General features: G+C 36.2%; 1 long non-coding RNA gene across 2 annotated transcripts; it reads left to right on the top strand.

Annotated features, from left to right (window-relative positions):
- Positions 1-22320: 22320 nt before the first annotated feature.
- On the top strand, positions 22321-23983 carry LOC145551996 (uncharacterized). Of its 2 annotated transcripts, none has more exons than XR_014087913.1 (3): positions 22321-22786; positions 23278-23392; positions 23487-23983. It is a non-coding gene; the product is annotated as an uncharacterized LOC145551996 (long non-coding RNA). The 2 variants fall into 2 exon arrangements; XR_014087914.1 differs by having other exon boundaries at positions 23490-23983.
- Positions 23984-24224: the final 241 nt, after the last annotated feature.

A 24224-nucleotide genomic window follows, 5' to 3' on the forward strand; every position in this document is an offset into this window, starting at 1 on the left:
ATAGCTGGAAATATGGAATATCTTGGTTCAATGCTACTTGATATCCTATCCTATACAAACCCTATTTGTTTTTCTTGCCAGTCTTCCGGAAGACTGTTGATGTTAGATTCTGCGTAAGTGCCACTGTCCCCGTTGATGCAGATGAAGGTATATTTGGTGTTTGTACTATTAAATCAGAGAGATATAAATACTTTTAGATAGTCTCAGGTATTCCCTAACCCCCACAAATGCTGGAGGTTAAACTATAACAGAGAAAATTCAAAAGTCTGTGAAGAAAATACTTTCCAAATCTGAATTAAATCAGAATTTCTTTGAAATCACAATTATTATACTTGTTAAATTGTTACTCTGAGAAACCTATAGGGTGTATGTTTGTCTGTATACATTTGTGCAAAATGTGGCCGTTTATTCATGTTTTAAATTCAACATATTTAAAGTGCTTGTGTCGCCGTTTTTCGTTTTTAATTTATCATGCATCCAAAGCATGTCAGAACAGGTCCTTCCGTTTTGTTCTGGTTTTATTTTATTTATTTACTTTTTGAGACAGTCTTCAGTCTGTTTGGTGCACAAACTAATCTAAAGCTGTCAGAGTTCCTCTGCGAGGCTCAAAATGTGTGTGACCTTGTTGCCAAGGAGACTCTGCTCCTTTTGATTTGATGGCTCGGTCTATTTCCGAACAACATGCCAGAGGGACTGCACATACCATTTCACAAGAGAATAATGTTATGCTGTGATAGCAGTCTAACTATATTAAACAAGCAGTCTAAGACAGGCGTAGCAGCAGAAGAAATGCATTTCAGTGTTTTAAACATCTGAACATCCTTTCATATTACCTATTCAACTAATTTAATAGTTTCACCCCTTTAATTAATGAAAACAGACTTTTTATCTAACTCTTTAAACTCTGAAATATGTTACAGTCCTTCCATATTTTAGATAAGTTTGATATTTGTTTACGCTGAACAAAAGAAAAGTGATGGACCTTCTTCTAGTCTTAAAAGTCACCAGTATGCTTGTCATTCCATTGAGTCTTTTCCTGTTGTTTCACTAAAGTAGGGGGACACGATGTCCAAGGAAATCACTTTTGATTCTAATAAACAGGCAGTAGAAAGGGATCAAAAGTGACACACATACTTCAAACATGTAAAAGGACTCGATGTTCCTGAACATTTTCTGTTGTTTAGACCCAAATAATCATCCACCAATTCATCTGTTGTTGGTACCAGCTTATCTTTGCAGTGTGGTGGGGAGTTGGGTTCCTGTCTTCAATGATCATATTGGGCAACCAGACCAGACACCAGTCTATCAAAATGCAACACAGAAATACACAGGACTGAGCACAATTTAGAGTTAACAATTGACCCAACAGGTACAGTATATTTTTGGAGTGTGGGAGGAGACTGCATAACCCAGGCATGCCCAGGGAGAACTTGCAAACTCTATGCTGAAAGACCTTAGGCAGTGGTTTTATTCCCAGAACCTTATGCTTGAGGGCAACTTGGCTCTCTGTGCCACACGTTTTTCAATATCAGCAGCTTAGGTTCAGCAACATACTGTTACAAAGACAGAGGGAAAGTTAAAACACTTTACACATCTGCAATTGCAGGTCCTGAAAAAACCAAGATATCCCACACCATCACTCACAACCTCCTGCCCCTCCGTTTGACAGCCACTATTTTGTTGTTTTTTAAATACTGTGTTAGATGTACACATAGTGTAGTAGGACACACACCTTCCAATAAATTCTGCTTTTGTCTGATTGGTTCACATAATATATTTCCCAAATTTCTATCAACAAGGCAATTTTTAACTATTGATTTTTTTTTGTTTTAAAAAAAACAAATCAAAACAGAAAAAAAAAAAACTGGACGGTATAAATAAGATTTTTGAAAGCATTTCATTGTTGCCAGTTGTTGACATAATCCTCAGTGGCTCTACAGTCTCTACTGGGGTTAAATTCAACACATTTTCCTCCATGCAACAGGAATGAAAACACACGCAGCTATGCATTGCCAATAGTACAGAATCTTTTCTGTAGACTGAAAAATCTGTAACCAATTTAAATTGTTAGCTTTACTTAAAATTATTTATTTACTTATTTATTTATTTTTACTTTACAGTGTGTGCTTCAAATAATTTTCACCTCTAAAATTTGATCTTTTATTACGTATTTGTAATTGCGCCGGTGCACAGCTGCCTCGCCCCGGTCAGACAGCTCCAAGGTAGGCGTGGCTAAAATCCTGCAGCTACCCACGTTCAGTAAGTGAATGACTGAATGTAGCCAGTGTGAAATGCTTTTGGGTTGTCTGAACTTGACAAAGTGCCACACAACTACAAGCCAAGTCTATTCACCTGTTCACTAAACATTCTCGTTCCCATTTTAGAAATTCCCCCTATAAGAGATTGAAAATGCACTTCTTATTTTGGCAATACAAAAAACATGTATTATCTTCTGTACTGGTATTCATAGAGCAACACAGAAATGTACTACCTTGCGTTGAGAAATCATGGTGGTTATAATGTCTGATCTTGAAGAGCTGCATTTTATTTGTACCTATTTCAATGAAATAAACCTTACATTAATAGACCAAACCTAAAGCTTTGATAGCTTTCAACTAAAGATGCACATCGTAAATGAGTCATAAATATTTTACTCTGTTGGGAAAAAAGAAGGAAGGAAATTTACCAAAACAAGGTCAGCGCAGTGAACTGAGTGCCATCAGCAGCTGCTGTAGTAGCTTTTGAAGAGATGAAATCAGAGGCCAAGAGACACAGAGAGCAGTCAGGTTTCCAAGGTAACACACAATGCTAAGGACAAGGACTTTAAGATGGTGGTAATGTCAATAACCAGAGGAGGGTTCTCTTATTCAAAGCAAAAAAAAGCTGCGCAGACGTTGAACATTAATGATAAAATTAAGTCCAACAAAAAAACTAAGCAGGTCAAACACAGAACTAACCGCCACACTGAAGGCAATGTGATGCTAATTTCAGTGGTGACCTGCAAAACCCATGACCATAAAATAAACAAATGACTGAATGTTTCTGTTGTTTTTATTACTGGTTTAATTGATATTCAGCACTGACTTTTTAATTCCATTTCTTGGTCATCGCTTTCATTCAGTTACTACATTACTAATCCAGAGCTTCTTTGAAATGTTAAGTTTTCTTATGGAGTAAGTAATTTAAAGGCTGATTCAAAAGCAACTGATACAGTTTGTATCAGTCTTAAGTTTCCAGTTTTTTTTAATTATGGTACTATCAAATTTCCACTGACTGTTTAAACACAGTGTATGACGTATAAATTTCCATGGCCAGATTTAAAAAAATAAGGGGTATTAATATTACAAAGAACACGTACAAAACCGACCGTTCCTCTCTGATCAACTGGCTTTTTGCAACTTTTGACAGATTTCATCATAGATTGTAAAGCCTTTGATATAAAGGCTTTACAATTATATTATATATAATATAATAGAGGGTTCCACTCTATTTGTTTGACTCTGATGACCCCCAAGTCATTTGCAATTTACCAAAGTCTTCTTCACAAGTCACAGATGTTGAGAACTCACTTTTTTCCAGATCAGGTCTCAAGACTCTGAGAGCTTAGTCCAAGTCAAGTCCTCAATTCAGAGTCAATTCTCAAGTCTCCAATGACTTTAACTGAGAACAGAGTTACATGTATGCGTGCGTGCAAGTGTGTGTGTATGAGTACAGGAATCCGGGGGGGTTAGCGAGTTCCTTCGTGGAAACCAACAATGGGTCATAAAAGTCGAACATGTGTTTAATCCTAGCTTCAGAAGCTAACTGTTGTAATGTCAGCAATGATGGTTTCCAGTACAACGAATGCTGGGAGGTGCAGTATGAGTAAAATGGAGGCCCAACAAAACATACAGTAACATCTTAATACCTTAGTGTAAGTGTGAATTCAACTTTCTCACATACTAGGAAATATTATTATGTCTATGTTGGTAATTTGATGCCCTTTACCAGTATCAGTAGGTGATTAATGATGAGAAAGTGCAAAGGCTTAAATGTGTAGATAAGTGGGCAGTGTTTAAAAGTTGTAATTCTGTCAACAGACTGAGCACTGCCGTCTGCCGCTCAGATGTGGCAGAAATGATGAAGGTCTGACATGTGTGTGGTATTTATGACTCCTTTCAGGCTAGACTGCTTTCACCAACTCTTACTTTGCATTATTCAAACCTATAATGGGAGGGCATTTTAAACTTTTTACCAAGTTTTTCCTCTTTCTCTTCCAACTTACGGTCCTCTGCTTGATGTCAAGACGTGTGTGTGCCAAAAAATGTGGCCGTGTGCCACAATATGCATGTTGGGAAAGTGCAGAGGCCCTCTCTCTCTCTCTGTGTGGCAAAGGCATACACTCAGATTAAGTTGTGTGAGGAGAATTAATTGCTGAGTGTAGTGCGGTTGACGCCCTTATGTATCACCCACAGACTGCCGCACAGTTCAGGATGAGATTCCTGCTGCACTGGATCACCCACCAAGCCATGCAGAATCAACAGAAGTAGAGCTGAATAAAATACTTCAAATCAGTTCCTGTCTGACTGATGCAATTTTAATACCACCTTAAAGCTGCAGCATGCAACTTTTACAAAAATATGGGTTTTTTTCCATATTCGTTAAGACTTCACCAGGTCGTGACGGTATGGTATAATCTGAGAAATAATCGGCGAAAAAATTGTGCTTCTCTACCTCCTCCTGAGATCCCATTGCTGTCTGAAGAAATGCAACGCTCCTGATCAAAAATAAAACAGTCAGAGCCAGGAGGGACAACTTACCGTTACAGGAAACCTGTCTGTCTATCGATGTGCATGCTAACTAACCTTAGTATTTGTGACAGACTATATTGTGGTGAACCAACTGTAGCATAGCCAGTGGAAGAGGAGAGTGATGTGAGTGGCATGTACACAGGAGTGATATCAGCGCTAAAACTCTCTCTTGGTTCTGATTGGTTGTTTCTGACTAAATGGTGTATTTCTGCAGTTAGTACTGTGTGAGGGGAGCTCAATTTTTTCACTGATTATCTCTTATTTTATATTATATAATATTATATCATAATAATATATTACTTTATATAATAATAATAATAATAATAATAATAATAATAATAATAATAATAAATTATTATACTGTCACGAGATAATTTTAACAAATATATAAAAAGCATAATATGTAGAAAACATATTGATGTCAGCTACACGCTGCAGGTGTAAAGCTTCTCTTAAGTATCAGTAAGCAGTTCTGATCTCTTTTAAGCTGAAGACAAGAAAATATTTTTTAGAAATCACTGAACTTTGAGAACCCCGCCTCTCGCCCGGAACCTTATCTGGAGATAGGAACCAGCAACCCTCCTGACCCCACTGAGGGACAAGGGTGTACAGAAAATGGATGGATGGATGGACTGAACTTTGATTGCTCTCTAAGCAAAACACATATTTTATGAACCTATTGTTGCACCGACCGAAGGCAACATGCATTTTAAATGAATTTGCCTATATGCCTCCTGCATCGGATTAATGTGTCATACTGGTTTCAGTTTGCAGTGATATTATTAATTCCTTGCCTTGAGCGCACAGTTTCTTTGTGGAAGCCACTTTGGTCAAGCAGTACATGTCATATTCAGGTCAGAGAGCATTATTGCTTTTGTGCCTCTGAGGCAATAGAAGACTCCATCAGGTTTTTATTTCTGTAATTTCAGTTTTCTTAATACAACAACTGTATTACGTATTATTTTTTTGATTGTGTTGTTGGTTGTGTTGTTTCTTCTTTAATCTTCTTAGTCTAAAGACAAATAATCTCTTTTTTCTAAAATAAGTCAGCAGGAGGTTTTGCCTCAAATAAGTTATCTGGTCTTTTGGATAAAAATAGCAAAACAGCTAGGAAAGGAAAATTATTTTTAAGCTTTTTTTTATTTTATTTTATTTGACTGGGGTTTTGCAACAATATGTTGACACTATCACAACTTTTAAATCAAATCAAAAACTCTAATCAACCATAAATCAACTTAAGAACAGCACACATGGCCAATAGAATAGAAATAGAGTAGAAATAGAAATAGAATTACCTTGATTTCAATAGGATTGAAATCAAGGTAAAACATTATACACTAGCTACCATTAAAATTACAGGAAACAAAGCTTGAAGCTTTTATATAAACCTCAAAGTACAACCTCAAAGTATATATATATTAGAAAATCTTAAACAGTGAAATGGCTGGTTATAGCTGTGTTTTTAAAATATTTGATTCGTGAGATTACAAGTGCAACAATTACTGTTTCTTTTTTTCCTGTACTGTGTTGCAGCACTGCCCTTCCCCAAAGTAAATTTCATCCTACAGGAGTCTAGCAAAGAAACCTTGACTTTCACTCAAGGTACGTTTGAAAGGTGGGAACAAGTAAGCTGCTTGTACTCAATGATTTTATTTAGTGTTCATTTGTCTGGCCTTCAGGAGAAAAAAGTGTTTCCCAGGATCTATGAAGTTTTTCTTCCATTTTATTTATCCACCTGTTATATCCACAAAGCATCGTGCAGTTATGTATGTGTGTCCACTTATGTCTTCCTTCTCAGGGAGTTTTAGGCAGGTGTCTTTCTGCAGCTGCAGCTCATCAAGACCAATCAGGAGTTTAAAGAGGAGCAGATCTGCTTAGGCACATGCCAGGCTGTTTTACTCTCATGTGTCATAATCAGGTCTACCTTATCCAATGCTCTTTCTTTCCCCTGAGTTTTGATGCCAATTCTCGTTGTTCTCCTGTTTAAAAGAACCAGATGTGTGATTGTGCATAGTTTTAACTAAGTCATTTACCTCTTGTCATGTAGATAAATTACACGTAAACTGATATATTTCAAGCATTTATTTCTGTTAAGTTGGATTATCATAGCAAATGATATAAAATTTGGTTTCTTTGAAAATGTGACTGTAAAGACTAGCAACATAATTTTGTTTGGTTTTGAAATATCAGATTACTGAACAGTATCTCAACTTATTTTTTTTAAAAAACTCAAACATAGCAATAACATGGTCATTAAATCCCATTTGTTTAGCAGCAACAGGTAATTCTATGGCTCTAGAAAACCTTTTAGCTGCTGTGACAGACTGGCGACCTGTCCAGGGTGAACCCCGCCTCTCGCCCGGAAAGTTAGCTGGCGATATGCACCAGCATCCCTCCCAGCCCCACTGAGGGACAAGGGTGTTAGAAAATGGATGGATGGATGATTAACTGTATTTTTTGTTTTTTTAATAACTGCATTACATCATAAACGGGGCTGGGATGTATTAAATTTGAGTTTGTCAGTGCTGATTGGATTGTAATGCATCAATTTGAACATATATTTCAAAGCGATTCTTGTCTTGTGAAGTGCTTTGAAAATCCTCCATGTAATTTTCCACTACTGCTTTGAGCTGTTCTGTCAGTTTGCCTCTTCACCCTTTGCAGAACCAATAGTAACTCTTGCCTAATGTTACAGACAAAAGTGCAGCCAGTTCTTTTCTTTTTTTTTAACTGAGGCTTTTATCTGAAGTGAAATATAATTTTATGTATTTCACTTTAAATCATGGAAAGGGGGGATTCATGCTTTTATTACATCCCTACTAGGTTATTAATTAATATATCTCTCCAGTACCTGCTTCTCTTTACTGACTCACTGTTCTCATTGTTGATTCATAAAGCACCAAGCAGACAGGCTCGTGGGAATCTGTCCGACCGTCTGCAGCCTAGAAGCCTGAGATCATGATAAGTTGTTTTTAACTGTACCAAGATTTAACTGTCGATGTTTTGAGGTTTCATTTAAAACACATCTGTACTCTGTGGCTTTTAATACAACATGGGAAAGATGTCATTTTCCTCAGCACAGCATTTTGTTCAACTTTCAAATTTGTTACGTGCTCTATAAATTTCTACTTGAACTCCGATATTTAAGAAGAAACCAGAAACCAAAACAGTGTAAACAAGATTACATTTTTCCACAACTCTTTTTAACCCTTGTGCGTGCGAGGACTGAGGCAAACGTAGAGGACCGTGGCAAATAATACAAGTTTTACATGTGTGGGGTCGGTTGGACCCCATTTCTAAACACAAGGGTTAAATGATGTTAAAAACGGACGCCTCATCAGTAGGAATGCACACTCTTTTGCTGTGAACAATCAGACCATCAACTAGGAGGTTTAACATATTTATTTTTCCACACAGTTTTTAAAGCCGTGTTTCACAGCTGGATATTTATTGACGGTAAAAATACCTGGCAGTAAAAACATTTTATCAGAAATGTACCTCTGTGTAGATGTATAGCGCTACTCGTATTGCCCTTTTATTTTACATTCCTTCTCCAAATCCAAAATTTGTCAAAATCAAATATAAACTGTTTATTTTATGTATCCAACCAAAGTTTATCAGGGAACAACCTGAGTAACCTATGTATTTTGTTGTTAAAAAATGTAGATTTCAAAGAAAATATATATTTTCAGGTACGGTTGTGCCTGACGGCCATTGTTTGATATTCGGCTAAACTGCTCACACTGACCTTGAGACAAGCTGCATATTATTACCTCGGGACAATTTGTCTCTCCAGTTTCTCTGCAATTCCTGCAGTCCATCACTGTCATAAGCTCACTATTGATTAGAGATTGATGCGTCTCATGTTCACAGTTGCTCGTCTCCTCTTGCATCCTCATTGTTCTTGCATGTCCTTGCACGGTGTTATGTCCCACTTCACAGCTATAAAACAGAACAAGATATTCAAGTGTGTGTTTCAGGAACAATAACATAAAGTGCATTCTCCTGTTCAAACATCTTTATTTATGGATACTTATGAAGGAGAGCTAATATGTTCGAGTACAGGAATTCAGAGTCACAGACTGGATGGACTGTCGGTCAATACATTTTTTAAGCAAAACAATTTAAATGCAGTGCCAGTGGCAAGGCATTACTTTCAAGGCCGAGTACGACGTGTTCTGTACTGATTATCTTTTCCAGTGTGGAAAGACTCCTCCACACAAAGGGAGGAGCGTCTGTCTCATCTAAATGAGTCAACACCTCAAGACTATTTAAATTTTTAGGCTCAGCAGTCACACAAAGAAACATCCCCACTGCGTGTCAGTTTTGTACTGATTGACTCTGCAGGCTCTCATTAGAAAGAGAATAGTCTGTAAAGCTTGGCACTCTGTTGTTTATTTTTCTGGTTCAATCAAGTTTGAAGAATTTCATGTGGATCCCAGATTTGTTTAACATCAGCGACGCTAAACTACCAGATTAACTGTTGCGAAACAGATTTAAAGGGGCTGCATTATGTAAAATCAACTTTCCTGATTTATTCTCTGTGTTCCTTTGATTCTCCTGTCTGTGTTTTAGAAATCCTTTTATCTCTTGTGGCAGCTATTAGGGTGCACATACACTTGAAAATGTTCAGGGATATGAATAATTTTTCACTATAGGAGTGAATTGATTTTTTCTTTTTTTTTTAGATATATTTTGAAGAATGAGCTAAATGTTTGTAATGTCAGGAACAGCTAATCGATAACAATGTAATTAGATTTGAAAGTAAAGAAACATAAAGGGCTGGAAAAATATCATTTTGTCTCCAGCAGGAATCAATACAAGCTGTGCTCTCCTAAAAGAGAGAATGTAGCAGATGTCATTTTTTTGTTGTTTGTTTTTTGCAGCTCAAGATTTCCTGCTTCTTATCCAATCTCATGGATTTATTTGACTGTATGTGTCCCCACGACAGAAGTTCTCCCTTTTAAACGTTTTAAAGAATGCATTGCAAAGCTTCAAGAATATTGACTTGGACAACAGAAAGAAAGATCGCTGGGCTTTGTTCAAGATTAACTTGTGGGGTTCTGGAAATCTTTACAATAACATGAAGGGGGAAAAAAACCCTGAGGTATTCTGAGAAAGAACTGAGAGGACACATGAATTGAGAAAAAGTAAAATATATTTAAATAAGAAAAAAATACATCTTTCTTTAATGTGACAGAAAAACATAACCCTTTCTTTTTATCCTTGTTTTCTGCCCAAGAAGAAAAACAGCTTTGTTCTAAAAAACAAATGAGTAAGTTAAACTGATTTTGAACTAGGTTTGTTTTTGGCAGTACTTTCTCATCCAGCATCCTTGTTGGAACATCTGATATTTTGATCACAATTAAAATTTTATTTTTTAGGTCCCTTTCAAATTCTTCCATATCTATATATCTGCTATGCATTCCAGTGGTGTATGAAGGTATATTTTTTGACATGCTGAATCCCTCTCAGGAGGGCAGTTCAGCTCTTTTCTAATTAATTCAACCAATATTTACTTGTCCACTTGGTTTAAAACTCCAAGACTAAACTTTTAGCATTGGATGGTCTTTTCTAGACTTTTCTAATAATAAAGAGCAAGTGACAACTTTAGATATTTTTTCTATTCTTATTGGGGATTTTTAGAGAAACATCATATCATTCTTACTCTACTCATGCCGCCATGCGCCCGTGTCCCTGCTTCAAAGTATTTCCAGTCCTCACGCAGCTGTCCCTCCCAGCTACAGTCAGAGCAGCAGATGTTCAACTCTCCATATTAAGGCTGAAAAATGAATTGTGCACACAAGGTTGACAATGCTGATCCTACCTCGCATCCTGACACAACCTTTCTTTAAATCCGAGATTAAATTCCACTTCTTCTGCATTATTGTTCAGTTTAGATATAGTAATGATGTTTAGCAAGGGATACACAGAAACGGTGCAGCACACAACGAGTGAAAAATGGTCAGTAACTGAGGCAGTGTGAGTCAGATACAGTGCTGTGTTTTCTAAAAGCACAATGGTCCATGATTGTGAAACAGTAGACATTTTCTACTTAAAAGAAAGAAGCTGTCCAAGGAATAAGGACAACTCAATCTGTGGTTTAAACAGATTGAGCAGGGAATAAGTCAGACCACTGGGGGTACTGCAGCTGTCGGTGACCATAAAGTTTACCAAATAAAAATGTTTCATTTTACAGCAGGTTTTACTTTTTATGTGCTATCACTCAGTACAGAATTTCAATTTCTGTATGTTACATTCAATTTACAACCATTCTCTTCAAACAATTCTCCCTGATATTTTCACGGTTTCGCTTTAGATGCCAATAATATTTTTCTACATGTCCTGGACAGGGGGCCTGTTGGTTAGCTTTTGAAGCAACTGCTCTCAGACCACATTGCTCCTCACTTTCTCTTCCTCACTGAACCAGTCATCAAGTAAATCTTCACTTTTTGGAGTTGGAGACTTTATTATTATTACTTTTGTCTTGGGTTGTTATTGTGCTTTGCCAGCCAGTGGTTTCATCAAAAATACATAGCAAATCTTCATGTGTTCTCCTGCAGTTGCCTTGCCTTTTTTGTGCCTTCTACATATTTTACATATTTCCTGATTCTTGACATTGAAAGAAGACGTGCGACTAGTAACCTCCAAGCCAGGACACAACTAAAAAACATTTTTTGCTCAAATTATGATATATATCATTTGATTTCTATATTTATTCCAATACACTTTATAAAGGTGTAAAACAGCAAACACTCCAACCTCTTTCATACCTGTATATGCTATTTTTAATCTTGTTATAGATAAACTCAGCTAAGTTTTGGTAGAGCTAGTTCGCCAGAAAAAATGTCCAACTCATTCCTTCTCTTGATGAGATAATTGATATCAGTTCAAATTAGGTGTTGCGTCCCATGCATGTTTCTATCAATCTGCTGCAATACCCTGCTTCATCATCTCTTACATCATTTAAATACAAATCTTCAGACAGCTTGCATAGATTGCTAGAAACTATCCAGACTTTGCTTTCAGATGTTCAAAGGCTGACATATTTGCCAAAGTGACTAATAAACAAATTAGTAATTTTGCGCCCTGTGCAGTGCCGTTTCAGCTTCCAGCAGTTTACATTAATTAACATGCCGCAGAGGCAAGTGTGCATCTTGAATGGCAATGTTTTACTCATTCGCTATGTGTAATCTTATCAAAACTGATAAACCTGGCAAAGATCAAAGCAAAGTCTGATGGTTTTTCCCTGTGGTTATTTTTTGACTGGGCTTCTGAAGGGACTTGTGACCTTTGAAGCGGTTCGGCATTGTAGCGTTCTCACGTTGCGGTGGGAATCTCACAGCATACTGTCTGCAAAAGACATGGGTTTAAATTATATGGCTGGCTAAAGCCAGTCCACGTTTCCTAGTTGTGGAATATTTACTCTCATAATTTCAAAGCAGCCCCCAGAGTCCTATGTTGCAGCAGTGTAATCAGAATGAACAGAACCAACACAGGCCCTGAAAAGGTGCTGCCGATAAAACTTATTAGGCTCCTCTTTCACGTCCCTGAGGAAAGATCAATTGCACTGAGAGCCTTTTAATATAAATATATTATCTCTTGATAGCGATATGAAATGTCAGTCTGGAAATGCTGCTCTATCACTTTATCAGTGGAAATGTGATCGGTGGCAATCCAACCTAGCAGCACGTTCTAAATTCTGCAGCCTCAGTACGCCTGAATATCAATACTTTTGTCTTGATAGAGCAAAAGAAATATGATTCTTCCCCTCATGTGAAATATTCATCACATCCCTCCCTATCCGCTGATGCTCAGTGAGCCTCTTTCTGTTTCAAATATAGGCAGACAGGAAGTGATTTAGTTATTTACTGGAAGAAATGTATTGCTGGATAATTTCTCATACATAGTTTTTTTTTCTAATTTAGCATGTAAAACAGCACATTATTACAGAAGAGGATTAGGGCCACTGGGAAAAAAAATAAAACAGTTCTGAGATTAAAGTCAGAATTCTGAGAAAAAAGTCAGAATTCTGACTTTAATCTCAGAATTCTGAGATTAAAACTATCAAAACATAGTTTCTGTTTTAGTTAGTCTCTTTGCCTGGGATTCACGGGTGCGTCATTCTACTGGAAATGGCCATCAGAGGATCAGGATACTGTGGTCCTAATGGAAGGACATGGTCAGAAACATAACTCAGGCAGGTTGTGGTGTTTGGAAAAACCCTGTTGAAGTTAGAAAGGACAAACTGAGCATGGAAAATTCCGCATCCCCCTACGACACTGGGCCATCAACTGTTGATGCATGTCAAGATGGAGTCATGCTTTCATGTTCATATCAAATTCGGACCCTACCATCAGAATGCTGGAGCTGAAATTGCTGCTGTTACCTGTGTTTCTTTGAAGTGTAGAGGCTTCAGAGATGCTGTGCAACATTTCTTGGACGAGAGGTTATCTTAGGTACTTTTGCCTGTCTCACTTTTCAAAGCAGTTTGCTCATTCTTCTCTGAACTGCTGCTCGCTGAGCTTTTTTTTCCCCCTTTTCAGACCATTGTCTGTAAACCACAGAGATTGTTTTTAGGATGCTGCCTATACTTCAGCAATTGGTGAACGAACAAAGATAGTTTGTTCAAAATCTCCCCCCCCTGCCCTCCCCGCCATTCTTAAGCTCAGTTTAAACTTTAGCAAGTCATCTTCACCATGTCTGGACATCTAAATGCAGTGAGTTGTGATTGGCTGAATCACAATTTGTGTTAACATGGAATTGGAGAGGTTTACATAAGAACAGGTAGAAATCTAAAGCACTCACTAACGCAGTCGATCTGCAGTGAACAACATCAAAGAGTAAAGAATAAAGAATAAAGTTTGTTGCATGCCAAAGACCTGTGTATGCAATTCTCAGACATGCCGAATTAGCAGCATTTGATACCTTTGGCTGAGATTTTTAAATATTTGACATCCATGCTGGAAAAAGCCCAACAGTTTTGTCAGCAGGCTGCCTGTTTTGCATTTGAGAAGACGTGCAATTGTGTGGCATCTACTTGGTAACACATAAAGAAAAGCTGTGGAGGTATGAAGATGGAAAGTTCTTCTTTATGCACTTTCACATGAAAATGTGATGCTTTTCATTTTTCTCTTATCATCACAAGTAATAGTAGTTATTAAAATTATAGTACTGTATATAACATCTTTCAGATGTTTTCTGTATATCTCTATACCTTCTTGTCTAACTCTCTGCCTGTTTAATTGGTTTTAAAAAGCCAATTACAAACAGGGCATTTTTAAATAACTACTGTTAATTGCAGCAGCGTGGCGTGCCAATCGAAAAACAATAAAACTCAAATTGATCAGCAAACAGTTGTTTCTAGAAGTCTCAACTTTATTCCGTAAGCCGTCTGAATGAATCAGCATCTAGAATTAACTAGGACAGCTTGAATTACATCTTGAGTTTTGGGGCAATTCAATAGGAAGTGAATCAATCTGAGGATTAATTGCTGCACCACATCCTGAGCAGCAGACATTCGATACAGCCGCAGGCAGGCTGCTTTAATGGAGCAGAAGAACGGAAAGCATTTGGATAATGCAGCTTAACCCTTCGCAGCTTTTAAGTCCATGTCTGATTATCTCAGTGATGGTGTGAGTAGAAAATGTTAATTGATTAGCCTACCACCTAATGAGATTTTAGTCTCAATTTAAAATAAACTGTTCAATTAGTTAGTAAAATGACACATTTTAGTGTTAATTAGAAATTTGTGTTGTACATTGTTTGTGCCGAAGGTGATTCAATGATCTGCTGTTACACTTATTGCTGACATATCAATATATCTTCAATCCACATTTGTGCACAGACATTTTTCTTTTTGTTGTGGCTTTGGTTCATGACAGGAAATTGAATCTTAATGGACACTGTTCTTCCAGGGCAGAAGCAATATGTGAGGCAGGTGCATGTTGTCATTTGTCAGGTGTCTCTTCTGGCGTTCTTATGTTTTGACTTATTACATTGGAGCTGAGCGGAGAACAGATACACTCCTAAACAAATGGCCACTGTCACACAAGGGAAGAGAGTCTTTAATTAGCATCTGATCGCCAGAAGTGATGGCGGCATCTTCAAGCGTCAGCAAACTTATCCGCAATCGAAGAATATTTTGATTTTCATGCAACAGCTGAGTCATTTATAAGACTGAGTCCTTTAGCGTAAAGCCATTAAAATGCCTATCGTGTCTTTGACTTGCTCAGGCTTTGTTTAATGACACAAAATTAAACCAAAGTGAATCCAGTCTTTCTAGTGATCAATTTTCTTTAACATTTTCTTGGTCACTGAGGACCACTGCCTTTCCCAGCTATCGAAAGACGAGCAACAAAAAGGATCTGGAAAAAATTAGGCTTGATCCCAAAAGTAGATGGAATTTCTATCATCCAGAAATACTTATCTAAAGATTCAAACCAAGAAGCTACCATTTGAAGTAGACAAACTGTCTCTTTTTTTCTCTCTTTCTTAAATGAATAAAATATCTGCATGTCACTTTGTCATCCCAAACAGAGTGAGACAAATGTCTTCACATTAGAAAACGTCACTGCTAAAGAATTTCTGGCTCGTTTATATCATTCTGGATCCAAATATACTGAAAGAGACCATAACACATGAGAGAAAAAGGTGCACAAGAAAAACCACATATCTTTCAGAGCAGTGGACTCAAACTGTTTTTCTCGAGGACCAGAGTCCTGGTAATAGTACATGAGTCTTTTGTCCTACACACTTGAACTAAATGGTGAAACTGCCTCACTAGCATTCAGTCAAGCTCTACATAGCTCTGCTAACAAGTTCATTTTGGAGCCAGGTGTGCTGAAGCAGAGAGACATCTAAAAGATATCGGCTCTTGAGGGATGCAGTTCGAGACCTCTGAGTCAGAGTTTGAGGTAGATGGTGTAGGTGTAGACTTCTGCATGCTTCTGTCTTCTGACAAGTTGCTAAATTCATTGTCCGGTAGGACATTCTCAAGGATGCCCACATCTGCTGTGGTGGCTATGGTGACCTTGTGTTTGATTGGTTATCACACTGAGCTGAAGCCCACGGAGAATCTATAGAGTATTGTCAAGAGAACAATCAGAGACACCAAACTCAACAACATACATGAGCTGGAGGCTGCTTTTAAAGATTTCCTTAACGCCTCATCTGAGGCAAAAGGTTAATGCCTTCGTGCCTCACAGCATCGACGCAGAAATTCTGGCAAAAGAGCCCAAAACTGAACGCAATGTTGGACTGCATACCTGCTGAAAATGAACAACATGGTATTAAAACACATTTTAGTTTTAGACATATTTTTTATTGAAAAATATTTTTTTTCATAAATTGTAAGACATATTCATCAAAATGACCCAAAACAAGCACTTGGAATGTATGTGTTTGTTTAGTCATAATGAGGGTGTGACATTTACTTTTTAAATTAAATTCCTGAAATAAATGAACTTCACGTAATAGTTTGATTTATTGAAATGTACCTTAAATCTCTCTGCAATTCTTCTAAAATTTCACCATTTATATGGCCCCATCAATTATCCACAAATAACAAAAGACCCTCTGTACTGGTAACTAATTCGGTTTTCTTATCTTGAAGCCTTTCAGATTAAGATAAATGGGTCAGTTTGAAAAGTAATTAGCTAACCTTAAAGCCAATGTGTTCCTTGAATATCTGTTCCTTATCACATTGAGAGGCTAACCTGAAACTGACTCTGTTTTCCTTTGTTCTTCTTCAAGTGAATCTCTTTTGGGGGTAGTAGATGTGTGATTTATTTTTTTTAATTTTTTTTGCTGTACTCTCTTCCCTTTGTTCCTAACGCCGATGAAATATCATCTCAGTGTAATAGCTGGGCAACAGAGAGAGAAAGTACAAGACATTCTGCCACACGAGTCTCCAATAAGGGTTCGAGAAACAATTAAAGACACTGTGTGAGTGACTCAGACAACACTTAGAGGAAAGTTTAAAGCATTGTGCTGACAGAATACGTTCCACAGAGAGTGTATTGTCTCTTTGAAGGCTGCAGACAGATTTATTGCAAAGGCGTATCAAAGCAGGCAGCACCTCGGAGATAAATACCTCCATCTATTTCTTTCTTCTCCTCTGGCATAGATACGCACCTAAGTTTATGATACAGCCATGAAATTCAGATGACTTATTCTCTGTCTAAGAACAGACTTTGATTATTCCCAGTGCTTATCTAGACCAAAGGCTTGTTTTCTCCCTCTGAGTTATATATAAATTATGTAAATTATAATTATAAGTGGACACAGAACAGAGGTGATTTATACCAATAAATGTGTATTATCTGCATTAAATGGTTTTATATATATATGTATATCATACATAATATGCATTTTTAATGGGCATTAGATTAATTACTGCTTCACATGACGTATAAAGTGCACCAGACCTGCTATACATGATGTTTTACGCCTGTAAAAACAAGAAATCGTTTTCCCCACTCTGTTTCTAATGGGGCCAGTGACATAAAATTTACACAAGATGTTGGCAACAACCTAAATAATAAAAAATGCATGTTATGCTTAGTGAAAAAAGCCTTTCTAGATAATGACATTTTCAGGATTTCCCCTGTATGGAGAAACTAGCTCAGTGCATTGATCTTTTCTATGCACTACATTTTCAATTCTTTTGACAGATTTTCAACTGGAATTGAGGTTGCTGACTGGCCTATTTTAGCTGTTTTTTTTTTCTTTCTCTCAAAGCAAGTGATTTATCTTGCACACTTTTTTCCATCTTTATATTTTTATCTAAAATGTCCCAGTACATTTTCCATTCAACCTTCCTTGAATTATGCGGGGTCTTTCAGTACCATATGAGATATGATGCTAACCCCCAAACACTGACATGGTACTTTTGACAATATGGCAGAAACAGTCTTCTGATCTGATTAGACAAAATTCTCCCAGACTTTCTCTGGAAGAATACTGGGATTCTCCCAGTATGCAGCAAACCTTTTTATTCAGCCATGGAGTCCTGTACAGTGGGTGTGTGGTTGAGTGCAATACTTATTGCTTTCATGGGAAATAACTGTACCTGCTTTTGCCCAGTCTTTTCAAAGGATCTCTGTGAGTTGTCCAAGGCTTTTTGCTAATTCATTTGATTTCCCTGTTGAATGTCTTACTAGAGTCATCTGGTTTATGCTGAAATTTTGTTCTTTCTCACTCAGTTAAGAATTAACCTATATTTACTTAAACAAAGCAGCAGTAATGCTTTTGAAATGTTGAGAGATTTCTGCTGGTTTTTTTTTTTTCATTTTCTGCACGTATTCATTTCTTTTGTCTAGCCTATTCCATTTTTTAACCATGATCTTTTTTTCTATGGACAATTTTTTCTTTATTATTATCACTATCATTATTATTATTATTATAGTTGTAGTAGTATCTTTGTATGTCAACATGTCTGGCATGAATTATATGTTGGCTTTTTAGAAAAAATAATAATAATAATAATATACAGTATATATATATATATATATATATATATATATATATATATATATATATATATATATATATATATATATACTGTATATGTATGTATATATATATATATATATATATATATATATATATATATATATATATATATATATATATATATATATATATATATATATATATATATATATATATGATATAGTTTAATTCCTATTTTACCTGTAGTATTTTCATAAAGTTTGTTGAATTCAAACCAGTTTAAGTCAAGGTAAGGAAAGTGATTAATTTTTAATTTTTATGTTAATAGTAAATTGATGAAGACTCATGATGCTGAAGAAAGACAAAATAAGAGATCAGATTCTAATCATTTTCTTGAGCAGCTAAAGTATGTAATTTGTAAAGGTTTGATGTTTGTTTCTAAGGAAGAGGATTAGGACCACTGGAACAAAAAACTAGAATTCTGACTTTATCTCAGAATTTTTTTTTCTTTTTTTTTTCCACGATCGAGGGATCCTCTTCCGTACTGGTCCAGAAAATTAATTTTTACAGTGCATAGCTGGCATATTTACAATTTAGTTCCTCTTTCAATCCAATCAAAATTTGCCTGTTTTGTGTAATCACTTAATATCGTAGCCAGATAGAGCAAATTCATATCATTATGTTATGATACATGATACTTCTTTTGTATCCATAATATTTTTAATTTGACGACCAGGTTTCATAGGCACCATACCAACAGAATCATATCTATGTGAAAACATACCAGTTGCAAATTTCTTTCTGCTCCACAAGCAGATTATTTTTAATCATCACATGCATTACAATGAAGGTGTTCAGTAGTCTTTCATTTCGATTTATTGTTATGCAAAATCTAATCTGGATTTGCTTATGTGTACATAGTTTTCTCAAGTCTACCAGAAATCATATTTCTATATCTCCACCCAATTTGTTATGTAACAATCCCCCCCAAAAAAGCCAAAAATTGACACTGTAGCATCTTGAAATTATGACTAAATACATTCAGACTCAGTTTATTCTTATATTAAAGTGTTTTGTACTGTATCATGTGCAGTTTTAGAATATCACACATTAGAGTCCATGTTGTTACATAAAGTGAGTGATGATTGATGCCCGAGATTTCCAGAGCTTTTATATAAATGCTCTGATTATAAAATCAATATTTTAATTTCTTCCGTATGGTGTTTGTTCTTGCTTTATGACATTGTGTATAATTCCGTGTGTGTGTGTTTGAATCCGACCAATATTCCGCCTGGTGTTTATAATTTCTTCAAGTCATGCCCACATTTGGATTGTGCAGCTGCAGTGACTCAGCTCTGCATAAACAGAAAGGAGGAAGGAAATTTCAAACAGTCAGTTAAATGCAGCAGGGATTGCTATTATGCTGATGTATGGAAATAAGGCTTGTGTTTTGTTTCACACCATTAAACTTTCCTAGTAAGAAATCCTGCGCTAACAAGTAATTTGCATTTTAAAGTGCTTCATGTGGAAGAAACCGAGGATCTTAGTCTGTAAGGAGTGACAGCAGACTGATGAGACCTTTGTTTTATTAAGGCTCACTGGGAAAATCGCACAGCACAGACGAAAAGTACACACGCATACACACGTACAATATCATACTTGTACACACTCGTCGAAAAAGAGGAGTTTGGACCACTGAGCACTCCTGTTCTTTTTCACCTTAACCCGGGTAGTGTTGTCACCGGCTCAGGAGTGACATGACATGAGGAAAGCAAGATTTGCCCATTTGCAGGATTCATCTCTGCATAGTGGCTCAGTTATTCCCTTCTAAGTCTCCCCCCAAATTCTCGACTGGATGTTGCCTGACATTCCTTGTGATACAGCACTCTGTGAATAACCAAATTCTTTAGCTGTGACCTTTTGTGGCTTCTCCTCCTTGCAGAGGGAGGGTGACAATGACGGTTTTCTAGGCATTTGTCATGTCAGCAGTCTTCCTCATACGTATTTGTGTAGGCCATAACACTGTCATCATGCTGCATTTTTTACAAGTAGTTATTTATTTTTCCTAAGTTGTGCTGTGTATTATTTTAATATTCTTGGACACTGAATTTTAATTTTTGAGTTTTCGTTACGTTTAAGCCAAAAATCCTAATAATAAACAGATGTTTCTATGGTGTATGTGGTCGAAATTCTGAATTTACTCATTAAAAAACATTAATTCATTCACAGTTTATTTTTTTGACGACAGACTGGTACAAAACAATGTGAAATTGTAGCTTTGCAGCGAAGTCCAATAATTATTTTCAGACGCACATGTTGCTAGTAGATAAAAGCTTGCGCATGCAGATGAAAGGCTGCCCCTTCCCTGCTTCAAAGTGACTGGAAAACAAGTCATTTTCTTTCATTTTGCTTTGCACTTTGTCTCACATACACTGAAAATTTCAAATCACAGGGCTTATACAGCCATACGTATCCTCGCTTATTTTCTTTACCTTTTTTTTGCCTGAGTGGCTCTCGAGTTCTGCCCGTATCTGACTCAGTTTGTTGAAGCAGTGCTGCAGATAATAGTCTGCTCTGTGTTCACGACTGAGGGCCAGGCTCTTAAAAGAATCAAACGCAGACCAGAGGACACTTCAGAAGTAATCTAAAAAAAGATGCCTGCTTAGCTGTTAATATGGAAAGAGAAAAAAAAAAAACAGCGAGGAAAAAAGATGCACTGTTTCAACGTATAATTGTATCAATTGCAAGATCCTTTTAATACCTAACTGAAAAAAGGAGGAGGGATCGACTCTTTAATATTATGTTTTTGGATAAATCAAGTACACTGCAAAAACTGAAATCTTAGTAAGATTAAATATCTTAAATTAAGGAGATGTTTCTTGTTTTCTTTCTGACAAGATAATTTTTCTCACCAAGAGGGATTTATGTAAGAATATTTTTCTTATTTTAAGTGTTTTTGTACTTAATTATCTCAGTAAGATATAAAAGCTTAATGTTAAGAAAATATTACTTATTATGAGTAAATATGTGCTAGAATCTAGAATATCAATATTTACCAATCAAACTTCAAGTCTAGAACTTATTTTATACAAGTAAAAATTTCTTATTTCAAGCACAGAAAGTGAAATCACATACTTAATTAAATGTATTCAGATAATTAAAACAGACTATGTCCAAATGGAATCCTTTGTGTTATTGTCAATGAAAAATTAAAAAAACCCATGAACTTATATTCTTGTATAAGTTGGCAGAGTGTACAGGAAATTGTAATTTAATATTTAAACAATTGACATTTAACACAACAATTTCAGAAACAATATCAGTTTATATATCAAGATAATTCTTGGCATGTTTCCGTCTGCTGTGGACCTTAATCTGATCTTCTTGATGCAAGATGTGGGACCTCTTACTGACATGTCATGAAATTTCTGTTGATGTGTGATTTGAAATGGCTGGTATTCCACACAATGAGATTAGAATCAACAATATTGATTAGCTCAATGTCATGATAAATATTTTAACTTTTGGTTTATATTTCAAATTCTTACTTTATAAGTTACTAATATTAGTTTGAACAATATTTTATTCATCATGTTTGTAACCCCTTTTATGACATCATACAATCCACATGGGAAAGCGCCCAAAATGTCAGTGAGATAGTATTAATGTTCGATACAACAGATTTTCTTTCCGATCCAATACAGAGTAAAATTTAAGGTGGTATTGGCAATACAGATCCCATACTTTGTGCAAAAGACAATTAATTTGTTTCTTAATTAAATAAAAAATAAATGTAATCCATATCTTGGCTTCATAAAAAGAACACAATGTACTCTGATGCACTCATTTTAAACTCAGAAGTACATTGAGAACAATCTCGTTTACTATAAGCTATTTTAATTCAGCAGAAATATACAAAACATATGAAAATGGAGTTGCAAACTAAAAAAAAGAAAATTAGTAAAGTAATAACCCTACTAAATACATCCTTGTTTAATTATTAAAACTACTATAAAATGACAGCTGAAATAGCTCCATGTCACTTTTTTTATAATCTTGTCAGCATGTTCATTTCTGAGTGAGTGAGCGTCAGCAGCACGCTGCGCTTGGGCATTACGTCCTTACACATTACATACTTACCAGGCGGAAGAAAAAGTAGTTCCCATTAACAACGTTTCATTTAGGCAAGATCTCAATAATTTAGTTACTTTTTAACGTACTCTAGTTAATCTACATTATCTCAAATTACTAAAGTGTTGAAAGTATTGATCCTTGGATCTGACAATAGATTTTAAAGAATTAAGTTCTGGTATCGGAAGAATCGATATTTCAGTATCAATCCGCACATCACTAACGGCAACGCCAGAGATCATTTAACTGCCCTGATTAACGGTTAATTCAGTTGTAACAGCCTAACTAAGCTTTTATCTACTGTACTTTTATAAGATTTTCTTTTGGCAAATTCTCTAATCTCGGTTGGACATGAATGAAGATGGAGGACTTTTTTACGTGTATAGACCCTACAGCTGCTGTACTGAGAGGTAAGTTTAAAGTTGTCTGTCTTTCTAAGATAAGCTAACTGAAGCTAGTTAGCATGTCGTGATATGCCAATTTTCATCCGCGGTTAAAGAGCCGCTCTTGTGAATATGAGCTTTGAACAGTTATTAACCACAATAGCTGTGGCTTAAAAATATCGACACGAGTCTTGGTAGCTTCCGTTTTTTAACATAGCTAATATGGCTTCTCATTCGTAGCTTTTGATTCGGGAAATGGTTAAAGAGCAATTCCGCCTAGTATTTCACTAACTGAGGGTGTTTGATGTGCTGTAATTTAAAAACTTAAATGCAATGAGTCTAAAAGCCTAGGTTAGATATTCCACACTGTTACCAGGATATTTTAAACACTATTTTTGATTTGTGAATTTAAGTAGTCCTAGTTTGATTTAATTAAAATAACTTTCTTGCCATCTTGAATTCATGTAATATTGTAATTGAGCACATAAACTAAAATAAGACTTGTTTTATTTTTCAAGTAAACCAAACTGTTGCCATGGTGAAGCCTATGCCAGACACATCTCCAATCACGTATTGCACCATCTACAAGTCACTTTGGGAAATGCAAGTGACGGCATCCTTCACATTCTTGAGGTAAGAAATTCATGATACTGATTCATCATTACACTGATTAGTCCCTAAAACGTGGTTTGTTTTGTGACTGTTTTTCTGTCTGTGCTCCAATTAGCAGATGACCCAACAACTTCAAACAAGACCACTTTTCAGCTCTGTGGTGATCGTGAAACCAACTTTCTACTGGCCATTGGAACCATGCCTGCCCTGATCTTCTGAAAGGAGGACATCACAGCTACTACACCTTTCAGCATCCGTGTGTCTGTGGCCACTCCTCTCTGTGCTGCTGACAGACGTCTTGAGAACGCCGTCCGTAACTGAGGCAAGACTTCCACATATAAAAGGCTATGGCTTACTGGAAGAAGTTCATTGCGGGGGAAGCTCCTATTGTTGACATCTAATCCCAAGATTTTTTTTTTGCTTTGGACAATTTGGTTTGCTTGACTCTTAGTGCATCTTATGAGTGCGGCAGATGTGTCAGATCGTCATTGTTCTGTCATTTTACAGGATTGTTTCAGAATCAGATGCCCATCCAGACTTAAAATTCTGACCAGTAGTCATGTTTTATTGTGTTTATGTGAAACTTAAACGTAATAAAGATGTTAAAAGTAATTGAACTCATGTCTTCATTTCAGCAAGCCAATAACATCTCTTGTTCCAGTATTCACAGGATCAATTTTGGGATTTTTGTCTTAGCATAAGAACCTTGAGTAAAGCTGTGACAAAATATATATTTTAATCCTATGCAACAATAAAAATAAACTAGATTTAGGTATATCACTGCAAAAAGTCCCCTTTCAAAAACAAGAAAAAAAAAGTACAAAAATAGGGTATAATTTTCTTAAAATAAGAA

The sequence above is a fragment of the Poecilia reticulata genome, chromosome 6 (assembly GCF_904066995.2).
Source record: "Poecilia reticulata chromosome 6, P_reticulata-male-v2, whole genome shotgun sequence".
In the NCBI taxonomy this organism is placed as follows: domain Eukaryota; kingdom Metazoa; phylum Chordata; class Actinopteri; order Cyprinodontiformes; family Poeciliidae; genus Poecilia; species Poecilia reticulata.